Source organism: Bos taurus, chromosome 1, assembly GCF_002263795.3.
Source record: "Bos taurus isolate L1 Dominette 01449 registration number 42190680 breed Hereford chromosome 1, ARS-UCD2.0, whole genome shotgun sequence".
NCBI classification, from domain to species: domain Eukaryota; kingdom Metazoa; phylum Chordata; class Mammalia; order Artiodactyla; family Bovidae; genus Bos; species Bos taurus.
In genome coordinates this window covers 85,498,976-85,521,927 of record NC_037328.1, presented here as the reverse complement: position 1 = coordinate 85,521,927, position 22,952 = coordinate 85,498,976, and the positions used below count along the sequence as shown (strand labels likewise).

The following is a 22,952-nucleotide window of genomic DNA, read 5'->3' as shown; positions in this document are numbered from 1 at the left end:
AATTTATATATATATAGATATATGGACCCTGTCCCAGGCTATAAATCAGAATCTCTTGAGGTGGCATAGGTTTTTTTTTGTTTGTTTCTCAGCTAATTTTAATACATAGCCAGGGATGTAGTTTAGGTATTAAAGATCATTTCTAGTTTGCTCTTAATTCTGATTTTTATTAGTTGTTTGTATGAAAACACATACACAGACATTTGGCATTACAAAAACCCTGCTTTGTTGAATGCTTAACATTTGAAAGTGTATTAAATTGTTGTTGTTCAGTCGTTCAGTTATGTCTGACTTTTTGTGACTCCATGGACTGCAGCACACCAAGCTTCCCTGTCCTTCACTATCTCCCGGAGTTTGCTCAAACTCATGTCCATTGAGTCAATTATGCCATCCAACCACCTCCTACTGTTGTCCCCTTCTCCTCCTGCCCTAAGTCTTTCCCAGCATCAGAGTCTTTTCCAATGAGTTGGCTCTTTTCATCAGGTGACCAAAGTATTGGAGCTTCAGCTTCAGCATCAGTCCTTCAAATGAATATTCTGGGTGGATTTCCTTTAGGATTGACTGGTTTGATCTCCTTGCTGTCCAAGGGACTCTCGAGTCTTCTCTAGCACCACAGTTCAAAAGCATCAATTCTTCAGTGCTCAGCCTTCTTTATGGTCCAACTCTCACATCTTTACATGACTACTGGAAAAACCATAGGTTAGACTATACAGACCTTTGTCACCAAAGTGATATCTCTCCTTTTTAATAAGCTATTTAGATTTGTCATAGCTTTCCTTCCAAGGAGCAAGGGTTTTTTAATTTCGTGGCTGAAACCACTGTCTGCAGTGATATTGGAGCCCAAGAAAATAAAGTCTCTCACTGTTCCCATTATTTCCCCATATATTTGCCATGAAGTGATGAGACTGGATGCCATGATCTTAGTTTTTTGAATGTTGACTTTTAAGCCATGTTTTTCACTCTCCTCTTTCACCTTCATCAAGAGGCTCTTTAGTTTCTCTTCATTTTCTGCCATTAGGGTGGTGTCATCTGCATTTGGTTCAGTTCAGCCACTCAGTCACAAAGTCCGACTCTTTGTGACCCCATGAATCCCAGCACACCAGGCCTCCCTATCCAACACCAACTCCCGGAGTTCACCCAAACCCATGCCCATTGAGTCGGTGATGCCATCCAACCATCTCATCCTCTGTGGTCCCCTTCTCCTCCTGCCCTCAATCTTTCCCAGCATCAGGGTCTTTTCAAATGAGTCAGCTCTTCTCATCAGGTGGCCAAAGTATTGGAGTTTCAGCTTCAACATCAGTCCTACCAATGAACAGCCAGGACTGATCTCCTTTAGGATGGACTGGTTGGATCTCCTTGCAGTCCAAGGGACTCTCAAGAGTCTTCTCCAACACCACAGTTCAAAAGCATCAATTCTTCAGCACTCAGCTTTCTTTATAGTCCAACTCTCACATCCATACATGACCACTGGAAAAACCATAGCCTTCACTAGAGATGGACCTTTGTTGACAAAGTAACGTCTCTGCTTTTCAATATGCTATCTAGGTTGGTCATAACTTTCCTTCCAAGGAGTAAGCGTCTTTTAATTTCATGGCTGCAGTCACAATCTGCAGTGATTTTGGAGCCCCGAAAAATAAAGTCTGACACTGTTTCCACTGTTTCCCCATCTATTTCCCATGAAGTGATGGGACCAGATGCCATGATCTTCGTTTTCTGAATGTTGAGCTTTAAGCCAACTTTTTCACTCTCCTCTTTCACTTTCATCAAGAGGCTTTTTAGTTCTTCTTCACTTTCTGCCATAAGGGTGGTGTCATCTGCATATCTGAGGTTATTGATATTTCTCCCAGCAGTCTTGATTCCAGCTTGTTCTTTTTCCAGCCCAGCATTTTTCATGATGTACTCTGCATAGAAGTTAAATAAGCAGGGTGATGATATATAGTCTTGACGTACTCCTTTTCCTATTTGGAACCAGTCTGTTGTTCCATGTCCAGTTCTAACTGTTGCTTCCTGACCTGCATACAGGTTTCTCAAGAGGCAGGTCAGGTGGTCTGGTATTCCCATCTCTTGAAGAATTTTCCACAGTTTATTGTGATCCACACAGTCAAAGGCTTTGGCATAGTCAATAAAGCAGAAATAGATGTTTTTCTTGAACTCTGTTGCTTTTTCGAAGATCCAGTGAATGTTGGCAATTTGATCTCTGGTTCCTCTGCCTTTTCTAAAACCAGCTTGAACATCTGGAATTTCATGGTTCACATATTGCTGAAGCCTGGCTTGGAGAATTTAAGGTCAGTTTTCATTCCAATCCCAAAGACAGGCAATGCCAAAGAATGCTCAAACTACCGCACAATTGTACTCATCTCACACGCTAGTAAAGTAATGCTTAAAATTCTGCAAGCCAGGCTTCAGCAACATGTGAACTGTGAACCTCCACATGTCATCTGCAATATCTAAGGTTATTGAGTTTCTCCTGGCAATCTTGATTCCAGCTTGAGCTTCATCTAGCCTGGCATTTCTCATGATGTATTATGCATATAAGTTAAATAAACAGGGTGACAATAAACAGCCTTGATGTACTCCTTTCTCAGTTTTGAACCAGTCTGTTGTTCCACGTCTGGTTCTAACTGTTGCTTCTTGACTTGCACACACGTTTCTCAGGAGCAAGTAAGGTGGTCTGATAAATTTTCATCTCTTTAAGAATTTTCCAGTTTGTTTTGATCCACACAATAAAAGGCTGTAGTGTAGTCAATGAAGCAGAAGTAGATGTTTTTCTGGAATTCTCTTGCTTTTTCTACGATCCAACAGATGTTGGCAATTTGATCTCTGGTTCCTCTACCTTTTCGAAATCCAGCTTGTACATCTGAAAATTCCTCGTTCATGTACTGTTGAAGACTAGCACAAAGGATTTTGAGCATTACCTTGCTAGCATGTGAAATGAGCACAATTGCACAGTAGTTTGAAAATTCTGTGTCATTGCCCTTCTTTGGGATTAGAATGAAAACTGACTTCTTCCAGTTCTGTGACCACTGCTAAGTTTTCCATATTTGCTGGCATATTGAGTGCAGCACTTTAACAGCATCATCTTTTAGGATTTGAAATAGTTTAGCTGTAATTCCATCACCTCCACTAGCCATGTTCATAGTAATGCTTCCAAAGGCCCACTTAACTTCACTCCAGGATCTCTGGCTCTAGGTGAGTGATCACACCACCATGGTTATCCAGGTCATAAAGATCTTTTTTGTACAGTTCTCCTGTGTATTCTTGCTACCTCTTCTTAATATCTCCTGCTTGTTACTGTATTATACAGACAAAGAATTAACAAACCTCCTAAACTGAGTTTGTTTTGACCCAATTCTACATGGAGTTTGTATAGCCTGGTTTGTTAAAGTACTGAAACAAAGCAAACCTTTGAATATTGGTGCCTGTTTGCTGTAGGGATCAAATATCTTCACGGGACTAACATTCAACTTCGCATGTATTAGGCCCAACCAGGCCTCTAGCTACTTTGAGTAATTAAGTTTTAGCACAGGTCATGGCAAAGCTTGTATCTTTTCTGATGCTTCAGGCCTGTTCTTGGTACTATATGCAAAGCTCAGTTTGATCAGTCAGTCAAAAAATGATATTAGTTAACTTTTTTAAAATAAGAAATTGGACTAATTTAACTCATCAAATCTACTAAGGTAGATTAGTTTGTATGTGTAGACCATCTACAATATTAATGCCATTACTGTATTTTATTAAGTTGTTGAAAAAATTCAATGTAATTTTTATGTGGATCAATTCAAATATTACTAGATCTGGAGAGAAGGAAGAAGAAAGTAGAAAATATAATTATTTAGTCCTGGCAAAATGTGACACAATTTTTGCTTTAAAATAAACTCCATGCATTATAGATGAGTATTTGTTTTTAGAGGCTCGTTCAGTCAGGAAAAAAAAAAAAACAACTTGCAAATTACTTCCTTCTTTTGGAATATGTCTTTACCAGTAAGTGTACTGGAAATTATTCTACATTAGAGTGGTTTCTAAAGTGGTCCTAAAATTAGAAAATTTACTTCAGACATAACTTATTTTGATACATCATAAAATTTTGTGAAGAATAATTTTGAAGGGAGGTTTAAGATTGCAGTGTTCTCTATTTTAGTGAATAGAGAGCTGGATAGTAAATTTCAGAATTTGGATATTCATCCAAAATTAGAAGCTAAAGAAGCACTGGAGTTTGCCACAATTAAGGCATGGATGTGTGGAGGCCTCATAAGCCTACTTTCTCAGGTCACCAGTATATGTTAAATAATCACTCAGCATCTGTAAAAATCTGTCTCAGTTAATTTTAGCTCATTTATTCTCAAAGCATCTTCATCAGTAAGAATACTGATAAAAATCTATTTTACATACAGAATGTAGTAGTAGTAGTTTAGTTACTAAGTCATGTCCGACTCTTTGTGACCCCATGAACTGTAGCCTGCCAGACTCCTCTGCGCATGGGATTCTCCAGGCAAGAATATTGGAGTGGGTTGCCATTTAGAGACAAACTTTGCTAAAGATGAGGTTGAAATTGCATAAAGTTTAAATTGCAAACTGAGTACAATATTGCAGCCTGTATAACATGTGGTGGGTAGGAGGAGGGAGGGTATGTATGCATAGGCATGTATGTATATATACATACATATACACAAATATCAAATATATATAATGCTTATAACAGACTTTGATATGAAGCTCATAATATCAAAATTTTTAAAAATTTTTATTGGAGCAGAAAGTGAAGAGGAACTAAAAAGCCTCCTGATGAAAGTGAAAGTGGAAAGTGACAAAGTTGGCTTAAAGCTCAACATTCAGAAAATGAAGATCATGGCTTCCGGTCCCATCACTTCATGGGAAATAGATGGGGAAACAGTGGAAACAGTGTTAGACTTTATTTTTGGGGGCTCCAAAATCACTGCAGATGGTGACTGCAGTCATGAAATTAAAAGATGCTACTCCTTGGAAGGAAAGTTATGACCAACCTAGATAGCATATTCAAAAGCAGAGACATTACTTTGCCAATAAAGGTTCGTCTAGTCAAGGCTATGGTTTTTCCTGTGGTCATGTATGGATGTGAGAGTTGGACTGTGAAGAAAGCTGAGCGCTGAAGGATTGATGCTTTTGAACTGTGGTGTTGGAGAAGACTCTTGAGAGTCCCTTGGACTGCAAGGAGATCCAACCAGTCCATTCTGAAGGAGATCAGCCCTGGGATTTCTTTGGAAGGAATGATGCTAAAGCTGAAACTCCAGTACTTTGGCCACCTCATGTGAAGAGTTGACTCATTGGAAAAGACTCTGATGCTGGGAGGGATTGGGGGCAAGAGGAGAAGGGGACGACAGAGGATGAGATGGTGGATGGCATCACTGACTCGATGGACGTGAGTCTGGGTGAACTCCGGGAGTTGGTGATGGACAGGGAGGCCTGGCGTGCTGCGATTCATGGGGTCGCAAAGAGTCGGACATGACTGAGCGACTGATCTGATCTGATCTGATAGCTGCTTTACAATGTTGTGTTAATTTCTACTGTAAAGTGAAACAGTTATATATGTATGTCCCCTCTTTTTGTATCCTTCCCATTTAGGTTACCACAGAGCATTGAGTAGAGTTCCCTCTGCTATATAGTAGGTTCTCACTAGTTATGTATTTTATACATGGTATCAATAGTGTATACATGTCAGTAAAAATCTCCCAATTCATCCCGCCCCCCTTCCTTCCTTCTTGATATCCATATTTGTTTTCTACTTCTATGTTTCTATTTCTGCTTTGCAATTATTTATAATACATTGCTACTGTCTATAGCAATTTCTTCAGATTCCACATATATGCATTAATATACAGTATTTGTTTTTGTTTTTGACTTCAGTCTATACAACAGTCTCTAGGTCCAGATACATTTCTACAAATGATCCAATTTTGTTCCTTTTCATGAGTGAGTTGCAAAGAGTCGGACATGACTGAGCAACTGAACGGAACTGAATATTCTATTGCACCTATGTACCACATCTTCTTTGTGCATTCCTCTGCTGATGGACCTTTGGGTTGCTGCCATGTCCTGGCTATTGTAAACAGTGCTACAGTGAACACTGGGGTGCTTGTGTCTTTTTGAATTATGCTTTTCCCTGGATATACACCCAGTAGCAGAATTGCTGGATCACATGGTGGTTCTATTTTTTAAGGAATCTCCATACTGACTGTATCAACTTACATTCCCACTAACAGTGCAGGAGGGTTCCCTTTTCTCTACACCCTCTCCAGCACTTATTGTTTGTATATTTTGTGATGATGACCATTCTGACTGGTGTGAGGTGAAATCTCATTGTATTGTTAGTTTTGGCTTGCATTTCTCTAATAATTAGAGACATTGAGCATCTTTTCATGTATTTGTTGGCCATCTGTATACTTTCCTTGGAGAAATGTCTATTTAGGTCCTGCACCCATTTTTTGATTGGGTTGTTTTTTTGAATGATATCAAATTCCTTATGATAACATGTTTTTTAGTTAGAAACAACAAAACCCAATTCAAACTAACTAAAAAATAAATCTTATTTATTAGCTGACATAGACCTGGCTTCATTCAGTGGCAAGTGGTGCCATCATGGAATCTCTATCTTGGATTTTTTCGCAGACTGTCTCCACTTGGCATCAAGATGTACTGAGAAGCTTCCCTCTCCCTAAACCTCCCTTCTGTTGTGGACATTCTAGTTACCACTCCAGAAAGAATTGTTCTTCAATAGCTCTAACAGAAAAGCCCAGGACAGCACCCTGATTAGCCTGGCTTGGGTCACCAGCCTGCCCTGTACCAATCACTATGGCCTGAGGGAAAGTGTCCTCTTACTACCTAGGGCTAGGTCATGTGCCCACCCTTGTATCTGGGTGAACAATGAAGGAGCTTGGGTCATTCTGCCTCTCCAAGCCACGTGCAGAGGGTCCTCTCCCTGGAAGAGAGAGCTCAGTTACCAGGAGGGTGTGGAGAAGAACAGCAGTTAAACAAAAACAACATATGCTCCACTTGAACATACAAGGCTCATTGCATTTGGCCCCTGCCTTCCAGCATAGCCTTATTAGTTCTCATTTCCCATAAATACATCAGTTACTACAGTTTCCTGAATTTGATGTGTTTGCTTGATGAATTAATGAACACCTGTATCAGTAGAGGTGAAAGTGAAAGTGAAGTCGCTCAGTCGTGTCAGACTCTTTGCGACCTTGTGGACTGTAGCCCACCAGGATCCTCCGTCCATGGGATTCTCCAGGCAAGAATACTGGAGTGGGTTGCCATTTCCTTCTCCAGGGGAATCTTCCTGACTCAGGGATTGAACCCAGGTCTCCTGCATTGCAGGCAGATGCTTCAACCTCTGAGCTACCAGGGAAGCATTGGGCTACCAGTAGAGGTACCTCCTGGTTAGATATCTACTGATCACGTATCTACTCATTGAGCTATCAGTAGAGGCACCTCTATGCTACTACTGGCTATATGGAAACCTTGAAGCCTACCTAAACTAACAAGATTCCAGATAACTTAAAGATAACCAATCTTGTTCCTAAATGATCATTATTATTCCATAGAATGTTGCATAAATATGAAAGTGGGTTTATTAATACTGATTTTGCATGATAAAAGTATTTCTATCTATGTATGTATCTAAGTATCAGGCTCCTCTCCCAGACTAGAGGCAGGAATCCCACTGCATTTGCATCTTTCAAAGCACCTCTATGATGCCATGTACATACTACCTGCTTAGTAAAAGTTTTTGAACTGAAATGAATAGTGGACTCGAGTTTTGAGGCAGAGCACTTTCTGTTTTCTGAAAATAGGATGGCTATTTTCCCTCAAGCAGCTATCAAGTGCTATAATTTACATATGTGTATTTAATAAAGAGACTCTGCTCTTAAGTATAAACATTCTGACTTCATAGTAGTTGTCCAGATCACCCTGTATAATAAAAATTGTGCTGTCTTGTTTTTAGGTTGACGTTGAGTACTGGATTGTTTTAGAAATATTAGAGTCCATGGGTGAGAGTCTTCCCTCTACTATTTGCAGCCAGATTAGTGTAACCTGTTTTTGTTTGTTTTTTTTAATGATATGGAGATTTTTAGAAGGCAGTAAGAATATCCACAAATTATAATTTATCTGTGAACTTTTTCACTGTAAATAGAGGTCAAATCTTCCACTTATGCTATTATTAATAAATAATATTAGCATAGTAGTTTATAGTCTATAAACTGCTTTCCTGTTTATAAATTTCTAAAGGTCATAAATTTCATAAGTCACATAAAAAAACCACTTAGGGTTTTAGTTGACAGCAAGTGAACCAATAAATGTTTAGTTGCCAAGAAATGTAACACAATTTCAGACTGCATTAATATAAGTAAAGTATCTGAACTAAGGAGGTGATAGTTTCACTGCGGTTTGTGCTAGTTAGAAAACATCCGGGCCATTGTGTTCAGTTCTAGGCATCACTGAGTCTTAAGACAGGCAAAGATTGACACAACTGGAGCTTGTCCAAAGGAGAGCAACTAGGAGGATGTGAGATCTGGGAAGGCCAAGTCACATGAGGAACACTTGAAAGAGCTGATGATATTGGGTCTAAAAACATACTTGAGAAAACAGCAACTGCCTTTATTAATAGGGCTATCATAAGAAGGAAGAATTAGACCTTCTCACATGTCTATTTAGAACTGTGTCTATTTAGAACTATTTAGAACCTGTCTATACAGAACTGTGACCGAGAGCTGAAAGCTACATAATTCAGTTCAATATTTTTTAAAGCCCTACCCCTCAAAAAGTTGTTTTCAATGACATAATAATTTACCTGTCACTGGAAGTGACAACTCAAAATCTACATGATCATTTATCAGGAATATCAGCTCCACCATCTGTTAGTATGTAACTTGGGACAAGTTACTTTCCCTCTCTAAGCCTCAGAGTTTTTTTTTATCTTGAAAACAGATTTTTAGGATTGCTGTAAGGAATACATGATGTGATGCAAGTTAAGCCATCAACACAGACAAGCATTATCATCAGAACAGCTTGAGAAGGGCATCTCTAAACAATGCAAGAATAACAAGTAAGGTAAATATAAGAGTTTAATGACGTAGGCTCTTATACACAACCAAAGGTTGACAAAGGTTTGCCCTCATTATGTCATACACTGATTTTAATGATTCTCTTGTCTTGAATTTTACTGTAAGCCTTAGCCAAGGGAATTACCATTTTTCTTAATAATAATAAACTTTTTATGGAATATCTCACTGATTTTATGGAATGCCATAGAGTATTAATGGTAAGCATTTGGGAATGAGAGTTACTCAAGAGGCAGCAGAAATCAAAGAGTGTGGTTGTTGAGGCAAGCAAAGGTCAACTTACAGTCTGTGATGTACCATATGCATCTGAAATAACTCAGGACACTTAAAATGGAATACTGAGAACAGAAATATATAATTTATGGGAATTTATCCCATTCACATTGCAAACATTTATTAAGCACCACGTGTCAGCATTGAAAGAATAAAAGCTGAATACAGGAAATATAGAAATAACTATAGGAAATGATGCCTGTCCTGAGGATTTTATACAGTATAGTCTGAGACAGAGAAATATATAGAACTCAGCATAAATCCAAACAAAACAATTTTAACCAAATGCTGTCGGAAAACAGAGTAGGAAGCAATGAATATAAAAGAACCATAATTCTAGTGCAGGGAGCTGGGCAGGTTTTGCAGAAGTGAAATTTGTAGGTCCTATCTTTGTTTCCATGATGAAAGGAGGACAAACATTCAAGACCTTGGGGATAGCATTAATCAAGGTGAGGAGATATGGAAGAGCGCCAGTCTTGCAGGGATGGCAAGCTGTCTGGAGTGACTTAAATACAGGAGGTTGTGGGGAAGGGAGGAAGGAGTGACAGATGAGCCTGGAAAGGCAAGTGTGGTCAGATGTAAGTGGAAAACCATGCTAAGTAAATACACCAAGATAGGATAATTGGGGCGTAAGTTTCATGAAGTATATTCACTGTTATGTATTCCATGTGGGGCTGTTAATAACTTCTTTAGACCAGAAGGCATCAAAACATCCCAGACAGGTTCCTGAACTTATATTGAGACAATAGGTAGATATGGTTCCTGCAGTCAACCACTGTCCTGAGTTTAAAACAATAAAAACATAAACAAACCAAAGAAAAAAATGAACACACTATCTTATTAAAAGTCCACTTGTTTATTTCCCAATTTTAGTTCTATCCGATCTCAAAAGCCTCTTAAGCAGAAATATAGTTCCTGCACTATGGAAGGAAACTCCTGCATACGATACTTAATTATTATTAATTTCCACCAGTAATACTTGTAAGGAGTAACCAGCAAATAGGCTTTTCGCTCTTTGAAGTTTTCATGAACAAATCTACAATGTAATTTCTGCTATTTACAAACTGGAGTATTCTGAAGATGACAGTAGAGCAAGCTTTTACATGTGTGTGCACGACAATTCTGGGCTGCTACTAAGCTCAACCTGTGAATTAGGGATTCAATTTCCTCTCAGTTTATTGTCTTAAACTAAAAACATATCAAAAATATCAAAGAGCATAATACTTCCAATACCCTTTGACTCAGCTTTCTAAGAATTTATCATTGAAATTTTTCATACATATATTCAAAGATTTTATTGCATGGATATTTTTGCCTTCAATAACAAAAGGAGGGCAATCTAAATGTCCCATAAAATGGAATTAATTAAATTATGACACAGCTATATGACGGCAAAATATTTTACAGCCTAATAAAAACATAGTATCCATTATGCTCACAATATAGTGTTAAGTGAAAAAGCATATCGCAAAATAGTCTGTACTATATAATCTTATTTTTATAAAATTAATGCACATGCATAGAAAAAAATGATATTTATTTTTACATTATTCTTTGGCCTTTCTGTATCTTATTGAATAAATACATAGAAAACAATATTTCTTAAATAAAGGGAAAGAAATTGAAAGTTATTATTTTAATAGCATGTCAGTATACTTTTATTTTGAAGCTTAAAAACATCAATGCATTTGTAACATTCAATTGGTGGTTAAGGCATTTTTCAAAACAACTTTAATTCTTCACTTATGTGAAACTCATAACAGTGAGAATGATATCGTCTGGGACCCCCAAAAGAAAAAAGATGAATAGTTTAATTGTAGTTGAGAAGTGATTTTTTCCCCCCTATAACTGTATAGTCAGAATGATTCTTTTGGTCTTTTGGTTCAATCTGACAGTCCCAAGCTCTACATCTGTTGGTCGTATATGTGTGAACCACATGGAGTGAGTTTGGAAGAAGTCAAGGGTATAAAAGTGATGAAAAGGGACTTTCTGCTTGGATGGGTCTGCTTTGAATGCTAGTACAACTGTGACAAGAAGGGAAATACCTTTGAAAGAAAGAATCAGGAAGCTACTTGGAAGAGAGAGAGAAGGATCTCTGTGGTTAGAAGGAAAGCTTTATAGCAGCACGTTTTCATGCTAGAGATGAAAAAAATGGCTTTCCAAAGAGCAGAACTGAGATTATGAAATGACTGATGTGACTTTCAGTGTCCTGGGCTATGTGATGATCAGATGCAGGATGGCCAGTGTGTGGCACTGTGCTCAGCAGAACTTGAACTGGTCACCCACCCCTTGGCCGGGTGACTCAGATAAGAAACCTGAGACCTCTCTTGAGAAAATGATGGGGGAGATAGGGGAAGAAAGAGAAAGGCAAATCTTGAGATATGTGTACAAAAACAATGGCATAAGAAAAAAGCACAGAAACATGATTTGATATGGTGTGATAATCAAACTAAAGCCCTTAGTGGAAAGAGATGTAGTTTCTCCATCAGTCAACCCAATGAAAGATGAAATAATACAGATGAAAGGTTAAGAAAGTCATGGCTATCATCATGACCATAGGAGCTACTTTTAAAGAAAGATACTGCAACCAGAGAAAGTGGGAGCCCTCTTGCATGGTATGCCTGATTTAACGTCCAAATGCACAATTCTGATAGTTTTCAAGACTCCGTCCTCAGAAACCTTCCATGTCTACCCACCCCCCTGGTGCTATGAGAGGAAGCTCAGATTTCTTGGCCTGGCTTTGGAAGTATTCCCTGGACTAGATTCAGCCTCCTCCACAACTTTACCTCCCACTGTTCTCTTTCACACTCTCTCTGCTCCAGCCAGGAGGCTTCCCTGATGGCTCAGTGGGTAAAGAATCTTCCTCCAATCCAGGAGATGCAGGAGACATAGGTTCAATCCCTGGGTCAGGAAGATCCCTTGGAGAAGGAAATAGCAATCCCCTCCAGTATTTTTGCCTGAAAAATACCATGGACAGAGAAGCCTGGTGGGCTACAGTCCAAAAGATTGCAGACAGTCAGACACAACTGAGCTACTAAGCACACACATACATGTTCCAGCCAAATAGGATTATGCACTGACCACTCTGCCTTTCCTTGTTTCCCACTTTCGCGTACATTGTTTTCTCTACTTCTTCCTCATTGTTAGATAGCTAATCTCAACTATGCTTCAGGGTCTCATCTCAAGTGCCATCTGATCCTTTCCACTGTCACAAATAACTTCTTCCAATGCCAAATTTCCTCTTAGTTCAGTTCAGTTCAGTCACAGTTGTGTCCAACTCTTTGCGACCCCATGGACTGTAGCACGCCAGGCCTCCCTGTCCATCACCAACTCCCAGAATTTGCTCAAACTCATGCCCATTGAGTCGGTGATGCCATCCAACTATTTCATCCTCTGTCGTTCCCTTCTCCTCCCACCTTCAATCTTTCCCAGCATCAGGGTCTTTTCAAATGAGTCAGTTCTTCACATCAGGTGGCCAAAGGATTGGAGCTTCAGCTTCAGCATCAGTCCTTCCAATGAATATTCAGGACTGATTTCCTTTAGGATGGACTGGTTGGATCTCCTTGCAGTCCAAGGGACTCTCAAGAATCTTCTCCAACACCACAGTTCAAAAGCATCAATTCTTCGGCACTCAGCTTTCTTTATAGTCCAACTCTCACATCCATACATAACTACTAAGCCTTGACTAGACAGACTTTGTTGGCAAAGTAATGTCTCTGCTTTTTAATATGCTGTCTGGGTTGGTCATAACTTTTCTTCCAAGGAGGAAGTGTCTTTTAATTTCATGCCTGCAGTCACCATCTGCAGTGATCTGAGAGCCCCCCAAAATTAAGTCTGTCACTGTTTCCACTGTTTCCTTATCTATTTGCCAAGAAGTGATGGGACCAGATGCCATGATCTTAGTTTTCTGAATGTTGAGTTTTAAGCCAACGTTTTCACTTTCCTCTTTCACTTTTATCAAGAGGCTCTCTAGTTCTTTGCTTTTTGCCATAAGTGTGGTGTTATCTGCATATCTGAGGTTATTGATATTTCTCCCAGCAATCTTGATTCCAGCTTGTGTTTCATCCAATCCAGCATTTCTCTCAGGCTCTTTCTATTCAATTTAACCAGAAACTATTGATTACACATGTATGAGATACTCTACCAAATACCAGAAATACCTCTACACATGCACACAAATTTCATGTCCTCAAGAAACTAACAGTATAAATGAAATAATGAGACTATATAATAATTGTGTATCAGTGTGAAAAATTAAAAAAGAGAATCATGTACTAAATATACCACCAGGGTCCCAAAGGAGAAATAAGTCCCCATCTCAGTAAATGGCCCTAGCATTTACCCAATTGCTTAAGCCAAAAACTGTGGTGGTCATCTCAGAGTCCTTTTATCCACACAGCCTCCACATCCAGTCTGTCAGCAAGCCTGTAAACCCCCATTTCAATGCATATCCCAAATACATTCACTTTGCTCCTTTTCTACTACTAGCATCATTTCCCCCCCACCCCATCAGTCTCCTTGTGAGTCTCTCTGCTTCCAGTCTTGCCTTCCTGCAAGACTGGAAGAGAAATTAGGGTGAGCTTTTTACAACATTGATTGAATCATAGCCCTTTACTGTTTATAACTTACTGTAGTGGTTCCTAGCTACACATAAAATCAAAACTTCTTTCCATGGCTTATGAAGTCTACATGATCCAACCTCTGTTCCCCTTACTACCTTTCTCATCCTCTCCACTTTTTTCCCATTCATTCTGTCCCCATTTCTGTCCTCAGATGCAAATTTGTTCTAATTTTGGCATCTTCACATTGTCTGTTCCTCCTGCCTGGAGCACACTTCCTTCAAATCCTCTCATAACCCTTCACATTATTCATTACTAGTAATGAAGACTTATACTCACCCATCACTTAAAGGTCATTTCCTTGATCATCCTACTTTAAATAGATGACAATGACGACTAATATTACTACTCTCTATTATCTCTCTGTTTGTGTCTTTTACAAAAAATTTGAAATTCAAAATTATCTTTATTTACTTATTTATGGTCTGTCTCTCTCACTACAAGGCAAGAAACTATTTATTTCACTTCTGCCTCTCAACAAAGCTTAGCATGGTCCCTGGCATCTTGTACGTACACAATAATTATTTTTGAATAATATTAACTCCAGTTAACATTTATATTATACCTACTGTGTCCCAGGTACTGTTCTAACACTTTATAGAAATTAATCTTTGCAACAATGTTATAAGATAGATTAGATACTACTATCATCTTTATTTTATAGGCAAGAAATAGAGACTCCAAGGGGCTAAGTAACTTGTCCAAAATTATACAACTCCTTAAGTGTCAGAACTAGGATGCCAAACCTGAGTCTAGCTTTAGAGCATTTGTTTCTAATGTCTACACAATATCACTTCTGCAAATGAACTCAGTGCTGAACTTTGCTTATGTGGAAAGGATAATTACTCTGAGAAGAAAATGCTCTGCTGGAGTTTTGAAGGACAACTAAAAGTTTGCCAGAGAATAAAGGACGGAAAGGCATTCTACGTTGAGGGAAGAATGCATTCAAACGTTTGTATTTTGTAAAATCATTTGTATTTATCTTTTCATATCTGCATATACTTTACATTTCAAATAGTACTTATTATGTACCTACATGCCCTGAGTGATGCACATATATATTAGTTTTTGGTTACTTATGGCTGTGCTGGATGTTCATTGCTGCATATGAGCTTTCTCTAGTTGAGGCAAGTGGGAGCTACTCTTTGTTGCAGAGTGTGGGCTTCTCATTGTGCTGGCTTCTCTTGTTGCAAGCATGAGCTGTAGGTGCACAGGTTTCAGCAGTTAATGGCGTGTGGGCTCAGCAGTTGCAGCAATAGGCTCTGGAGTGCAGGCTCAGTAGTTCTGGCACACAGACTTAGTTGCTTCATGCACATGGAATCTTCCTGGGCCAGGGATTGAACCCATGTCCCCTGTGGTGGCAAGAGGATTCTTAACCACTGGACCACCAGGGAAGCTGCAAATGTTTTTAACATTTTTTCTGGAAGGGGCTTTGGACAAGAATCTAGAAAAATCTGTGTTCTATCCCCTAGAGTTCTAGCATTTAAAATTTCTATGACCTCTTAAATGCACTCTCATCCTCAGTTTCCTTACTAGTAGAATGGGAATGATAATCCTACATTTGGGGATGCTGGGAGTCCTGAAGGAGATCATGGATGTAAAAGATGAGTGAAGACCATAACAGGGAAAGAGAAACTTTATGTTCTGTCCCTCACGTAACTTAGTTTAATAATTACAATAGTTTTCACAAATCTGTGAGATCTTTAGTCTTGTTCTGACATTTATACCTTTTCTCTTTTCCCCTTCATCAGTCATACTTCCTCTATAAATTTGTCTTTTCTAGTTTCTAGAGGTAAATGTCTATGTCTGTTATGTCTAGTTTGGCTTTACATGACCCTCGAAGCATAGCTTTAATTGTATTCCACAAATTTTGATATGTAGCATTTTCATTATAATTGAATTCAAATATTTTCTAATGTGCAGAATCGTTTTTTTCTTTGACACCCCCTTGCATATTTAAACGTTTATTATTTAATTCCTAAATCTGTGGGGTTTTCAGCATTGTTGTTATTGGTATCTAATACATTTCCACTGGGTTTCCCAGGTGGCGCTAGTGGGCAAGGACCCACCTACCAATGCAGGAGACATAAGAGGCACAGGTTCAGTCGCTGGGTCAGGAAGATCCCCTGGAGGAGGGCATGGCAACCCACTCTCGTATTCTTGCCTAGAGAATCTCTTGGACAGAGGAGCCTGGCAGGCTACAGTTCATGGGGTCACAGAGTTGGACACAACTGAAGCGACTTCGCACACATGCACATATTTCCACTATGGCCACAGAAAATGCTCTGAATTATTTAAATCTTTTGAAATTTTTTGTGATTTGTTTTATAGTTTGGCTCATATAAATTTGGATAAATATTCCACATTCACTAAAAAGAAAGCAGTCTAGGGTGAAGTTTAAATCTTGTGCTGTTTAAATCTTCCATATTCATATCATTTTTTGGTCTGCTTGTTTCACCAGTTATTGGGAGAGGTGTATTAAAACTTCCAACATGATTGTGGACTTGTCTCCATCTTCTTTTAATTCTGTCCATTTTTCCTTTGTATATTTTAAATCTCTGTCATTTGGTGCCTACAGTCAGAAAATTTAATCTTCTTGCTGAGTTGAAACTTTTATCATTATGAAATGTATAAATGTACCAATGTGCTATCTTTTAATTTTGCCTGAGAATGCCTTCATTTTTGAAAGATGTACTCACTGAGGATAGAATGCTAGGTTGACAATTATGCTCTTTCAATGCCTTGAAAACATAATTCCTTTGTACTTTGATTTACAGTTTCTTTTGAGAAAATACATTATTCTTGCTTCTTTGAAAGTAATGTTTCTTTTTTTCTGTCTGCTTTTAAGATTTTTCTCCTTGATTTTGGTTTTCAGTTGTTTCAGTATTATGTGCTTAGCAATGGTTGTCTGTAGTTGTTTTGTGTAGGGTCTTCCATGCTTCTTTAAAATGTGGTTTGGTATCTTTTAGTTGTTTGGGAAGTTCTGGCCTATTATCTCTTCAACTAGTGCTTCTTTCTGTCTACAAATATATCTGATATGCCTCTGCTACTTTTTTTCTGTATTTTCATTGTTTTATATGCTCGTCTGATGCTTCTTCCTGAACTGTGTTCTGCTTCATAAACTCTTTCTTAAACTGTGTCTAACTGGCTGTTGAATCCAGTTATTCTATTTTTCATTTCTAGAATTTTTATTTCATTCTTTTTATAACTTTCAATTTCCTGTTGCAGTGCTCTTCCTTGCCTTGCCTTTTAATTCCTTGGACATATGAAACAGTTATTTTTAAGCCTATGTCTGATAATTCCATTATCTCCTGTGTATTATTTTCTAGTATCTGCTTTCCCTTTTTCTTCCATTATTTTACAGATATGTTGAGGCTTCAGATAATAGTATTTTTCTCTAAAGAGGATTTACATTGTGTGCATGCTAAGTTGCTTCAATCGTGTCTGCCTCTTTGCAACCCAACCCTATGGATTGTAGCCCACCAGGCTCCTCTGTACAAGGAATTCTCCAGGCAAGAATGATGGAGGGGGTTACCATCCCCTCCTCCGGGAGATCTTGCTGACCCAGGGAATGAACCGACATCTTTGTGTCTCCTGCATTGGCAGGCACATTCTTAACCTGGGGCTTCCCAGGTAGCACTAGCGGTATACATTGATTTCTGGTAAAAAGACAGGCTCGGACCACTGCCAATCTTCAGATTATCTTAATCCAATTAGAAAATGAATTTATTCAAATCTGGGCTTTAATTCTGGTAAGGTACAGCAAGCCCAGGCTACCCATGAGCTCGGGCAGGTGGTGGGGTGCTCATAAACATTCCAAGTTATCTTCCTATAAGGAATGCTACTGAACTTTCTGAGAAGCTGGCCAGACTGCCTGGGAACTCAGCAGGAAACTGCTTACTGGGGCAGCTGCTCTATTTGCTAGAAGTCACCTTCATGTCAGGGGGAAGGATGTCTGAAATTCACTGGGTGTGAGCCCCAGTGGGTACACAAGAGTACTCACTGAGCAGCACCACAGCAAGAAGGAGTAAGAGCACACTCAAACCAAGCAGGAGAGAGGTTTAAAACTGCTCATTCCCACATTATATTATTAAAGAACTGAAAAGAAACGTCCAACATTAGTGGAACAGATCAATAAAATATACTTATAAAGAAGTTTTACATAAAGTAACTTGGTCCTACATGCAGCAATGTAGACATATATCAAAATATAATTTTTAGTGAAAATTATGGTATTATAAAGTAACTTTTAAAATATACAAAGCCATACAAATGTGATATATACATAGGAATGTATCAAGTTCAGGATGTTGGCTACCTCTGGGAAAAGTAAGGAGAGAATAGGATTGGAAAGAGACACACAGGAGAATTCAATTATTTCAATAATATTTTATTACATTTTAAAAGACCTTATCAAATGGAAAATGACTAATGTGTACCCATGGTTTTATAATATTCTTGTTTTCTATATGTTTGTCATTTTATAATATACTTTTTATAAGACAGGATGGGTGGAGTGTCTATTATCTGTCTGTCACAGAAGATATTTCATAAGTAGTCATGAGCATTGCTGTTTCAAGGCCATTCCATAGAGATGATTGAAATTTGGGACTTTCCCAATCTGTGTGCGTTGTTGTTGTTATTGTTCAGTCACTCAGTCATGTCCAACTCTTTGTGACCCCATGGGCTGCAGCACATCAGGCTCCCCTGTCCTTGACTATCTCCCGGAGTTTGCTTAAACTCATGTCCATTGAGTCTGTGATGCCATCCAACTATCTCATCCTCTGTCACCCCCTTTTCCTCTTGCCCTCAATCTTTCAAAGCATCAGGGTCTCTTCCAGGGAGTCAGCTCTTCTCATCAGGTGGCCAAAGTACTGGAGCTTCAGCATCAGTCCAATCCATGCTCTGGATGATTCTAATAGACATTCTGCGAGAAAAAAAAAAAAAAAAAACTTCCTGCTTAAATAGATGACTCTTGACTGGTTATAATATATATTGGCATATTCTGAAGGACAGGGGAACATTTTTTTTAAAAATCCATTTAACCCAAACTTTCTTGGCCCCAGATTTTTCTTCTGTGTGATACTCATTGATATCTTACTGAACTCTCTTCTATGCAGCACAGACAAGTGCTGATCTGCTAAATAAACTGTGGTTGTAACACACATAATTCAAGCTGTAAATTTGAGACAAAATTATGCTATTAAAGAAATCATCCCTTTGTTTAAGTTGAGTATGATTTCTCAAGTGATAAAGACAGTTCTCCCAGTATTTGATTTTACAGCCATACCTTATCAACCCATTTGTGATACCTTAGTTCAAGGCTTGATTTTCAACTGAAGCATCATTTATAGTAGAAAATATTACAAAGGAAAAGTGGTGTGACCTATATGTCCATTCCAATCCCACCAATTTTCCTGATTCTACACAAGCTCAATCAGTTGTAACACCCTTTAATTATCCACTAAAATAGTCGTTTTCCAGTTCAAAGCATTCGAAACCTACAAAAGCTTATGTTTGGGGCAGTGATTGACAGTACTCTTTAGGGGTGGGACCAGAGAAATGCAGCTAATTCTTCACTATTTCTTCTTATGGATGTTCTCATTATTGAAAAGCACAAACTCAGATTTTGTAAATACTACTTGTCTAGTCAAAGTGTTTGATTCTTAAGTGAATCAAGGAATGCATAAAAGCAATCTAAATGAAAATATACCATCAGGTCACTTGCTGGAACCATTTTATGTAATTTGCAGACCTCACTATTTGTCAGTTTTTCTATAAACACATAAACTTCAGTATAATCTTAATTTGTAAAACAGTAAGAAAGGCTTGCCAGGGATGACTTATTCAACAGTTGAAAATTGGCACTACATTTAAGCATTGAGAAAGGATTATTCTCCTTTAAAGTTCTTTCATATAAGCAGTTGACTCTCTCTGGTATCACAAAACTGTTTATTCCCTCATTCATTTACTCAACAAAGGTCTGCTTTTTTAACATGCCAGGCATTAAACAGCTTTAAGCTAATTTTGGCCAAATCAACTCCTCTATAAAAATGATCAGTGAGATAACAGAAAAAGCTTTACGACCTTGGAATGGCATTATCCCTTTATTCAATGAATTTTTGAGTACCTACTATGTGCCATACATTTTTCAAGGCACTGGGATTATAACAGAGATGAACAAAAAAGACAAAGTTTTCTACCAGTCTAGTGATTAAGAGAGATATTAGGCAAGTAATCATGATAAAGTATGATTATTATGACTACATGGGAAATACAGGCTGCTCTTTGAGAAGTTCATTTATTGACCCTTGTTCATTTATTTAGCAAATATTTTTATTATTTAATATGTACTAGTCATTGTTCTAGGAACTGCTGGTCAGCAAGAAACAAATCAAAATACCTGTTCTCATGGAGGTCAAATCTACAATGCTGGTCTTTATCAGCACAACACACCAAACCAGTACTTTCCAAAGTGTAGCATTCATAACACATGTGAAATCTGAAATTATGTAGGTGGTACACAGACTAATACATTAGTAGTTTTACATTTATATGTTATTATATTTTATTCATGATATAGGCTGTTTGTGACAGTTTAGGCAATGACTTCTTCCTAATTGAATTTAATTTTAAAAAGCTGAGTTCAGTCAAAGAAAAGTATTTAGTAAATAAGTATAGACTGTATATTGACTTGGGAAGATGTTATGGTGATACGTATATTACCAAAAAAACAAAACCAAACCAAAAAAAGAGTGGAACACAGCTTTCACCTTAAATAAAGTGTTGTCCAGATGTCAACAGTATCATTACATTGCCCAAATTCTCAGGATAAACTTTTCATTATTTTAAAGTTTTACAGCTATATGACATAAACTCAATGGAGCAGGGATGAGGGAGGTAGGGGTAGAGAAAACAGATTTACAATTTTTTCTTCCACTCTTCTGTAAATTGTTTGAAAGTAGGGAAATTCTTATTCATAATTTTCAACATAGTATACAGCAATTAATAGATGCTAAATAAATGCTAGGTGAAGGAATGAAAGAATCATTTAATGAAATGGGAAATGCCCTCTTGTACCACTCAAACTATAGTGAATGCTCTGACCTGACTGAATGTAATTAGCCACCGGGCACGAGAAGGAACAGTCTCTCTGAACCAGTCTTCAAGAACAATTTACGACTCTGCCCTGAAGATTCAAGAGCTGTTTTTCCAATATAAGAAACATAAAAGAGATTAACCTTTCTGCTGTGTAACTACAGACCAAGTGGTACAGCTTGCCTTCTATCACTGCCACAGAAGAACAGAGATAATGAAAAACCCTCACCAAGTTTGTTATATGCATTTTTTTTAAAGAACCGATTAAATTATCAATAAGACCCTATTAGGTAATCTTTCGTCATCACCAGGATCTCTGTATTATGCTAACAATCAAAGAGAAATCATAGAAACTGCAAATTATAGACAGTTCTCTTTGAACCTATAAAAACTAAAAAAAAGGGGGGGGAGGGGCAAGGGGTAAATAACCTTTGAAAAGTAGCATCCTGACCAAAAAAATATTAAAATATGGTTACTTTCCATATTTTCTGCAGCTTAAGAATAAAATTTTACATCCCTTATTTTGAAATGTTAATTCCTGCCATCTTTAACTGCTGAGGAAACCATATTTTCTCTTTTGAGAGTTTGAAGAATTAAAAGGTCATTAAACTTTTGCTAATAGAAAATCCTAATAGCTAAATTTCAAAGAACTAAGGATTCAATTATGATGAATAACCCATGTTCTTATTTTTTACTGTGACAATTTAAATAATGATTCTGTAAGAGGCAATCTTTCTCAGTCATATCAGTTCAACCAGGAATTATCTTCTTTCCTGTCCAAACTCTGATTGTCTCACAGTTATCAACACACAAATGAAGTAAATATCCTAGTCCTGTTGATGTCATGCTCAGGTTTTCTTGTCAACTGTCATGAGAAATCCTGTCATTAGGCAGATTTGGTAGATGCCCACTGCCAAGTCCTCTTGCCTCATTAGACCAATTTCATAAGGCTTTCTGAATCTATTTGGTAGAAATGGGATCCAGACATCCACGTCTGAAATTAAATTCTCCCAGCAGTTGCCTCTCAAAGAGCGGTCCATCTCTCTGCTCTCTTTTCATTGGCTGTGGTATGAGTTGACTAGCGTAGGATGAAGATGGACTGCTTGGCTTTTAAACTTGCCATTCTCCAAGGAACATGAATATGGTCTCGGCAATTTGAACCACTGGGAGCAGGATTCAGTCCCTGATCTTGCCTAAGTTCACTGTAAATAGCTTGACAAGGGGGGCAAATGGCTTTCTTCTTGCTAATACATCAATATACACTGTCTAGATCCACTTACAAGTATTTGCTAGCCAGTTCTTTGACTGCCTTTGCAAATCAGTCAAAGGATCTAACCATTTCTCTGTAACAAAACAAATGATTTCTTAGTGCTGACCGACACTTCCACGATAAAAGAGACTTTACAAGCCTGCATTTTGTAAATCAAAACTATGGTAAATACAACATACAGAGCATACTTTCTTTTCAGGGACTAAATAAGCAAGGATTATTTATTCATTTATTTATCCACATATTTACACTCACATTTTTGTTTGAGGATGTGTCAAGTAAGAGATTAGAAGGCAATTTTCACACATAAGCCCCAAAGAAACATGTTGTTATTCTGTGGAAGTTATTTGATTGTTCTTCATAGTCTTTTCCTTTCAACTGGCATTTAGAGAACTAGCCACACAAGCTGCTCCGTACCTTCCTGCATGATACCATTCCTTCCTGTTCTCCTTATCTGTACCTGCAAGGATGCACAGCTTTCTCTTTTTTCTTTCTTGTGGGTTTGTGCAGTTTCTTGATGTTTGTGACAGGCCACGATAGGGGAAGCTTTTATCACCGTGGGGTTTGGAGGCCTCAGTAAATTGAAAATTGCAA

At 38.1% G+C, this 22,952-nt stretch overlaps 1 long non-coding RNA gene across 1 annotated transcript in view; it reads right to left on the bottom strand.

The window, feature by feature from the left end:
• Window positions 1-18,364: 18,364 nt before the first annotated feature.
• LOC132345662 (uncharacterized) overlaps window positions 18,365-22,952 on the bottom strand; it is a 183,425-nt gene continuing 178,837 nt past the window's right edge. Inside the window, exon 3 of the long non-coding RNA XR_009495122.1 lies at window positions 18,365-18,917. This is a non-coding gene — a long non-coding RNA (uncharacterized lncRNA). The remainder of the gene's footprint in view (window positions 18,918-22,952) is intronic.